The sequence below is a fragment of the Trachurus japonicus genome, chromosome 23 (genome assembly GCF_045865225.1).
Source record: "Trachurus japonicus isolate A0001 chromosome 23, Traja_1.0".
NCBI classification, from domain to species: Eukaryota; Metazoa; Chordata; class Actinopteri; order Carangiformes; family Carangidae; genus Trachurus; species Trachurus japonicus.
Window position 1 is genome coordinate 20,202,351 of NC_140929.1, and position 8,467 is coordinate 20,210,817.

Sequence of the window (8,467 nt, forward strand, 5' to 3'; positions counted from 1 at the left end):
AACTTGACATTTGTTTGGGCACTTTAACAGAAACATGCTGCTTCACTGTCACACCGATTCACACTTCTCATGCCTGGGCTACTGTATATAACCAGGTCTACTCAGTCTACTGGGCAACTGGCCAAGTGCAGAGCTCATGAGCTCTCAGAGAGAAGTAGCTAATGATGATGTTATTCACAGTCAGTTAGAAGAGCTCATTTCCAAAGACTGTATAAAAATTATTTATATTAATTATAATGTATTCTTAAATCTTATTAAAGGTCAGTAATACAGTATCAGTGTTTAAGAATATCTGTGTGGTTTTCTTAGGAATAGGTATTGGGATCTAAATAAATGCTTCCTCAGCATTAGATGATCTTTGTTGTCATGGTTAAACTGCTGGTTTCACATGTGAATCAAACACCACTCTTCTGTGTTTTATTGATAAATCCACCACAGCCTCCTCCTGACACACACTTCATATACTACATCATGGCAGCTTCCTCTCTGCTTTGGTCATAATTTCTACAGCCACTACACTATAGTAGGTTACAATAGCTGCTGCTGCACAGATGACCTTACAGGGGGACAGCCTCGGTCAGTAATGCGATCTGTGCCACTTGTAACCACACCCACCTATTCTCATTTGTTACTAAATTGTTTGAAATCCTATTCACATTTCGATTGCAACCAATTAATTAAACGCTTTTTCACAAAAATGAAAAAAGTCGGGATGAACAATCCTGTAAAAACACCATCCAATCATCTTGAACGCCATGTTCAAGTCAATTGGATCGTGATGTGTCAATCAGGCTGCCGTCTCTGTCTCTCCCTCACTCCTCTGCGAGTACCGCTCTTTGAGCACTAATCGTGTTTTTCAACGAGTTACGACACTGAAAAGACAAAGTGACACAATGTACCACACTAAAGTCTGGTAGGGGGTAATCTACCTCTAAGTTTGATGCTGGATGGTTTATTATGATGTCAGGTGTTTTCTTTCCCATGAATGAGCCACAAGAAAAAGCTGAATAAAAATAATAAGAAAAAGAATAAAAACTTTAACACATTAAATAAAAAGCTCAGTCTGTCGCTGGGAAAGCAGCTCTGTGAAATTCACAAAATTAACACACAGATGGTAATTAGTAGTAATTAACAGCTTAGAATAATAGAAATGTCATAGTTAAACGTAGTCGTTTGGAAACAATGATGCGACACCTACGGTCACTCTCTGATTGGGTCTCACCAGCCTCGATAACTGTGATGAAATAAACAAGAATAACACATTGTTGTGTTTGCTTGCAGTTGTTGAGGAGTTTAAGACTGCAGCTGTCTTTGCTGGTGCTCATTTGTGGTATCTTTGCAACTAATCAGCTGTAACTTCCTGCTCAAACTGATGTGGAACTCAAACGCACCACAGAGCAGAGCGTCTCTCCATTTAGAGACATCAGAGATTGAAAAAATCCGGGCAGGTGTATTTACTGATGTATTTCATGCTGCAGAGTGAAATGTTAAGCTGTCTTACGCTCATTTTAACAACAGACTGTATCTCAACCAAGCATTGAACTGTGAACTAATTTGTGAGTATTAGGGCTCATTCCTGCAGCGTTCAATACTGTGAGGTGATGGACAGAGCAGAGCATCTTCACGCTCCTGAACATCTTTATTTGCTGATTGCAGGTGGTTTAGTTCCTCACTTAGCGCACCAGCCTCTGTAGTCAGAGGTTAAACAGGCTTGAAATGTTTCCATCTGCAGAAAAAAACCTCCTGTGGATTTGTTTTTGTGGTGGGAAAAAAATGGATAAAGATGAGGACAGGACAAAATCCAACAAATATAAACATGCATCACAATATGTAGTAAAAGCAGAGATCCTCTGCGCAGCACACATTCATTAGTTTTCTAGTCAAACAGGCACAGTGTGAAAACATCAAAAATGAGCCACATCAAAACTCAGCTCTAGGCACAGTTAAATATTTTTATGACACAGTATTTTGCATGTATTTCATCAGGCTTGCAGATCAAGAGGACAGATCAACTTTTTTTTTTTGGCGCACTTTAAAAGAAGTTCCGCTTAATGGTTCTTCCCTCATTATAATGAACAGTAATTGATCAAAGTAATTATTCAAAACGTTTGTCCCTTACCAGTGTGATCAAATTAATGAGGTCATGATTTATTGATGATTAAGTGCAACATGTAGGTGCTTTAAGGGATAACATGAAGCTAATTAGGAGGTGGAGGAGAGCTAATGATAGACTCTGCTCTGAGGTGAGAAGTTGAGTTCAAGTAAAGTTGAAAAACTGAAGCAGAATCATGGAGAAAGAAGAAGAGGGTCGTCTGTGAATTCCCTCGGCAACCTGCTGCAGCTTAACACAAACTTAAAGTATAATAATGCAACACTGTTCCCTGTGTGACCTTGACAATCAATGCAAAAACATACACCAGACACTTTAGTCCTTGGGCCAGACCAGATACCGGTATCACTTGAGTGGGCAAGACCTTACCTATACTAAATTGTTTTTAGGGTCAATATAAGTAAATTAAATTATGATAGCCTTTTCATAGGAGCAGCTTTTTATATTTTTTTTCGTATTTTGTTGTTTTCCCATATAGGCAGATATCATTAATTCCAAAAAGAACACAGACGGCCAATAACACATTAAAAGTCGTTTAACACTCTTTTTGGACATCACACATCATAGTTTTTTGACGGTCCTTCGAGCCGGAGCAAACACCCATGCTGGAAAATGGACCCATGACCCGTTCAGCAACATGATGGGAGAGAGCAAGGAGAAAGGCCACAGTGGGAGAGAATGCCTCCAAGAACTTTATGGCAGGCCTCCCCAGCAACCACAGGCCAGAGCGGCACCTGTATCACAGCCTCCTGAATCTGTCCTACTGAGGCTGGAAGTGGCTCAACTAAGGCTGTCTTTACACTGCACGGTTCAAGTGGCCCAATTCTGATTTTTTCCTCTCAAGTGGCTCAGATCGGATCTGTAACATGAACGTGTCAACGGGACAAATACGCATGGAATCGGATATTGTCAGATCAGATTCAGGCCCCCGTTATATGTGGAAATAAATCAGATACCTACAAATAGGATATCTGCCAATACGTCTGCAGTCTAAACAGACAGATCGGATCTTTCCTGGCAATGCGTGTACTATGTCATCAATTATAATATTACAGTAATTCACGTGCCTACACGTTTTGCTGAACCTCTGTAGCCTGTGATTGACACGTGGGGCTGACCGGGACACCTTGGCCAGTTGTCACAGGAATTATAGTGTTTCATTTTCATGGTGTCAGAGTGTCTGTTTTTGTCCAGTCTAGGCAGATCGAGACGAGGGCAAGCAAGGGAGTGTGAAAAAAGAGAGCGCGTGAGACAAACACCAGATTTCATTTGAGAAAGGCCCAAAGTTGTTAAAGTGAGACTCTCTAACAAGGACAAAACCTTTGATACCTATGTCATCTTAGATGGTGGATCAGATATGATGAAAGAAAGATGATTTCCAGGGAAGGCACTTTTTTCGTTTCTGAACAGCAACAGTCTATTACTTTAAGAATACTTTAAATACTATAAAGCTGCCAGTCAGCAAGGTCTATCATATCAAAACTTAATATAGGGGTGTATAGGAATAAAAAAATCACAACTAGAATTTGCCCTCCCAGGTGATACCGATATGTGAAATTCTGGGTCTTGGCCCAAGGACTATGTAGACCGGGTGATGTTATTGATATGGGCAGTGAAGGAGAGGGTGCTGTCCAGGATGAAGCCTAGGCTCTTGACCTGAGGGGAGGGATAGACAGTGGTGTTATCGATGACTAGTGGGAAATTGTTTGATTTAGATAATGTAGATTTATTGCCAACAAAAAGGAGTTCTGTTTTATTTCCGTTGAGTTTAAGAAAGTTGTGAGAAAAGCAGGTTTTGACATCTTGCAAACAGTACAGGAGGGGGGTGGAGGAAGTGTGGAGCCAGGCGAGATAGAGCCAGGTGTCGTCTGCATAGTAATGAAAGTTGAGTCTGTGATTCCTGAAGATATTGCAGAGGGGGAGTAGGTAGATAATGAAGAGGAGGGGGGCAAGGACAGAGCCCTGTGGCACACCACAAGTGACTGGGGAAGGTTGGGATGATAGTTCTTCAGCTGTACAAACTGTGTGCGACCAGAGAGGTAGGAGGTGAGCCAGGAAAGAGTGGTGTGAGTTAAACCAATGGAGATCAGGCGGTTGAGGAGGATGCTAGGGGAGATTGTGTCGAAATCTGCGGTGAGATCAAGGAGGATGAGTATGGTGAGATGTCCGGAATCTGCTGCCATGAGAAGGTTGTTGGTGATTTTTGCCAGAGCTGTTTCAATGCTGTGATGAGGATGGAAACCAGATCAAGATTATGGGCTCTAATTTCTTGGTGCAACTCAGGGGGGCACAGCGCGGCAAAGCCTGGCGAGGCCGGCGCGGCGCAGTGGTAATTTCCTCCAGTGCAGCACCATGCACAGCGGATTTGGTAAATTAGTAAACTGCGGTGCGCCGAGATGGGTGTGGCGGCGCAGCAGGGGGAGGTGTCGACAGATTCAGCTTGGCGCAGTGACAATTTCGTGCTAAAAGGCTGCGTCGAGAGTGCGCCGAAAGCTCGCCAGCTCCAACCAGGTCTACTCTTGGCGCAAGGCGAAGCACAGCCAGCGCAGTGTGCACACGTCACCAAGACCTAACAGGAAGGTTTCCACAGTTTCAGGCACATTTAAATGCAATTATTAATCACAATAACCACTATTTATTGTAACTATCTGAATCAGCACATACACTTATATCTATATCGATTGTCCCGTCACACTGATGACAGATCAAAGGCTGTCGGCATGCGTAATGGAAACTCAGCCTGACTGAATTAACACAGATGAAACCAGTGAGGGACTGGGACTAAGCAGCCGTGGATGTCCCAAGAGCAGGACAGTGAGGATGGATGACTGCATGTCGCTGCTGTGTTGACACTACACACTTTGCCGTTGCGATGATCCGCTATATTTATTTATTTACTTATTGATTTATTAGCGGGCGAGCGGCCGCATCATCACGCGACCATAACCAAAAACTGAAAACAAATAAACTATCATCTCTCTCAGCAAACCACAATCAGCCTGGCATCAGATAGTGAGCAGATATTCACATCTCCATCTCAGGTAAATTCTAAAGAAAAAAGAAAAAGAGAGACGCTCCGTGATGCCTCCTTTACGCACAGCTGTTTGTTTATGTTGTGATCTGTGCTAGAGATGGGATTTATGGCTTGAGGGGAGCCGGATCTTGGTGAGCCGTTCCTTTCAAAGAGCCGTTCAAAAAACTGGCGCATTTGACTGATTTTTTAAAATATTTATTAAGTTTTAAGAAGCCAGCCTGGTGGTAACTCATTTTATCTTGGAAATAATGGGGTGAGATTTGGAACAAAATAATACAAAATTAGATATCCCACTAATATCTGAGATGTTTTTTTTTTTTTTACTGGGCAATGGCTCTCAATATGTCAGAGCAAACCTGGATAACAATATCAGTAACCTCCTCCCAGACTTCTTTTGCATAGTCAGCCCGTGGGGTCTGTTCGCGCGATCATATATATTCGGACACTGCGAGCTTGAACCGGAACATCAGTTTCCTCCCGTCTCACTGCTGCCTCCTTCCACGGTGTAATCAATCTTGCGCCTCGCCCGCGGTGGATTTAAAGGGAAGGAGAGGAGCTCATTTGATTGGTGAAGAACGGACTCGGCTGTGTTAAATGGGCGCATGACGTCTGTCCGACTACCCATTTCTCCGACCACCCATTTCTCCGACTCCGACCATACATTTCTTTATTTTTGCGTCATCAGTCCGACCTCCCAGTAGCCCTAACCCTTAACCTTACCCTAAACCTAACCTTAACACTGTAGGATGGGTAGTCGGAGAAATGAGCCGTCGGACTTGTGGGCAGTCGGACTGACGTATGCTCCCCGTGTTAAATTCACTCCACGCCTTTCTCTCCTCCCTCTTTGCCACTTGCGCTGGTGGGAGGGAAGGAGGTGGGATTGCGCCCCACTGTGGCCTGCCGTGTAATAAACGAAAAATGCAAACTGCATCTGGACACACCCCCCGTTGGCGAGGCGAAGGCGAGGCACAGGGCAGATCCGTCACGCCTGCGACTAGTTTACGAAATTAGAGCCCTGAATCTTAAAAAAAGGACTTTCTACCCAGTTTTAAGCTACATACAGTATTTGCACATTGGTCATTGTCAACGTCATATTTTAACCAGATGGAGGATTTTAGTTAATGGACATCTGAAACTCATACTGTGCTGCTCAGATATGTCCTGTTCAAAGGTTGGCCATAATCTAAGGCTCCCACGCCTCTGACATCTCATGTCGACTGCATAGCATAAGCAAAGCACTGACTCTAAACTGCTTAATTCTATGTTTTTATTTGTTGTAATCACTCGGTTGTTTTTGTTATGAGGAGACTTCTGCAGATAATTTGGCTACTAGTAAAAACCTAAACCTTAAAGGAAAGCTTGAGATCAAGACTAGCTATGTCTATCATGTGGTTAGAAGAGTTTAGAAGAGGTTGAGACAGTCTTTGTTAACCCTTTCAAAAGGGTTTTGTCTAAGTAAAACCACCTTTCTATGGTTTTTTAGGGCAAACAGCTGTAAATGTTGAAAACCCTTAGTCCTCAATGGGCTTCTATGGTATGTTGCTGGGTCAGGCTGTTTTCACAAAGGGGCCCTCTGCTTTTCAGGTATAAAAAGGAAGGTCTCCAGCAGGTAGACAAGCAGTTCAGCTCCAGCAGCAGTACCACCAACAGCAGCAGCAGTAGGACACCTACAGCAACAACACCTGGCAAACATGTCTGGCATGAACATGATGGGAAAGATCACCTTCTACGAGGAGAGGAACTTCCAGGGCCGCTCCTATGAGTGCATGAGCGACTGCCCCGACATGTCCTCCTACCTGAACCGCTGCCACTCCTGCAGGGTGGAGAGGGGCTGCTTCATGGTCTACGACCGCACCAACTTCATGGGAAACCAGTACTTCATGAGGAGGGGCGAGTATGCTGACTACATGAGCATGATGGGCATGAGCGACTGCATCAGGTCCTGCCGTATGATCCCCATGTACAGAGGCTCCTACAGGATGAGGATCTACGAGAGAGACAACTTTATGGGCCAGATGCATGAGATGATGGAGGATTGCGACAACATCATGGACCGCTACAGAATGTCCAACTTCATGTCCTGCAACGTGATGGAGGGCCACTGGCTGATGTATGAGCAGCCCCATTACAGAGGAAGAATGTGGTACATGAGGCCCGGAGAGTACAGAAACTTCAGCAGCATGGGCATGAGCGGCATGAGGTTCATGAGCATGAGGCGCATCATGGATTCCTGCTACTAGATGACAACAAGGCTGTTGAAGAGAATGATGCCAGCCTCCTTAAGATCATACAAATAAAATCTACTTTGTTATAAAATAACGTGTTGATGTTTGGACTTCTTCTCTCCCTCTTTTTCATTCTAATTATTTCCCAAGAGTCACCTTGCAACTAAGCTTTCATAACCTTATATAATGGTCAGTGATGGCAAGTAAAATTAACTTTGTTGTGAAACAGGCTCAGATGAAATTGGATATCAAAGTTCAACAGCTTAATTAATAATAATAATAATAATAATAATAATAATAATAATGCATTTTATTTATAGGCAGCTTTCAGGACTCAGACACATAGCCTAATCAAAAAAGCAAAATCCTCAATCCGCTCTGTTTATCAATTAACATAGAGCCTAGTGTTATTATAGAGTGGGTTGGATTGCCAGCATCAACGGTCCACCACTACCACAATTACTTCAAAAAATCCTACTGTGCTCTTCTAAATGTAGCCTACTCCGCTCCGCTCCTCTCTCCCTCTCACACTGCAGTTCTCTGACTCAGCAACGGTGTCGCCAATTCCTCCTGTTCCTCAAAAAAGGCGTAAATCACGGTACGCCATGGTCAAAATGGGTGTAAATGTCCGCACTTTTCCCCGTCAGGTTTTGGCTTGATAGATCCCAAATTTGGCGGAGAAAAGTGCGTACGCACAAAACGGGGGGAAAAGGGTGTAAAAAAAGGTGTATCCACAATGATAAATGAGGCCCTGGACTGGAAGGAGGACTCAGGTGCAGAGTGGTAAAAGGCCTTAGCCAGTTTTATTTTAACAACAAAAAAACACTCCAAAGGAGGGAAACAAAAAACACTCACGATGAGGCAAAAAAGGCAAACAGGCAATTGGACAAGGAAGCTCAATAAACTATGGACTATGGGCTGGGGTGGACGAAGGACGAAGGATGAAACACTCTGGCACAAGACAAAGGGAGACACAGAACCTATATAGACACACAGGTAATGGGGAACAGGTGGAGACAATCAGAAATCAAGGCAGGCAGACTGGTGACACACAAGGGAAGGGCAAGTGACCTGAAACGAGAGGGCAGTTAGATTTCA

General features: G+C 43.6%; 1 pseudogene across 2 annotated transcripts in view; it reads left to right on the plus strand.

The window, feature by feature from the left end:
* Positions 1-7,386, plus strand: part of LOC146962883 (gamma-crystallin M2 pseudogene) — a 310,111-nt pseudogene extending 302,725 nt beyond the window's left edge. Inside the window, exon 2 of one of the 2 annotated variants that reach the window (XR_015035118.1) lies at positions 6,851-7,386. The product of XR_015035118.1 is annotated as a gamma-crystallin M2 pseudogene, transcript variant X2 (transcript). Of the gene's footprint in view, positions 1-6,835 lie in introns of those variants that run through there. The other variant, XR_015035117.1, reaches the window with a different exon arrangement.
* Positions 7,387-8,467: the final 1,081 nt, after the last annotated feature.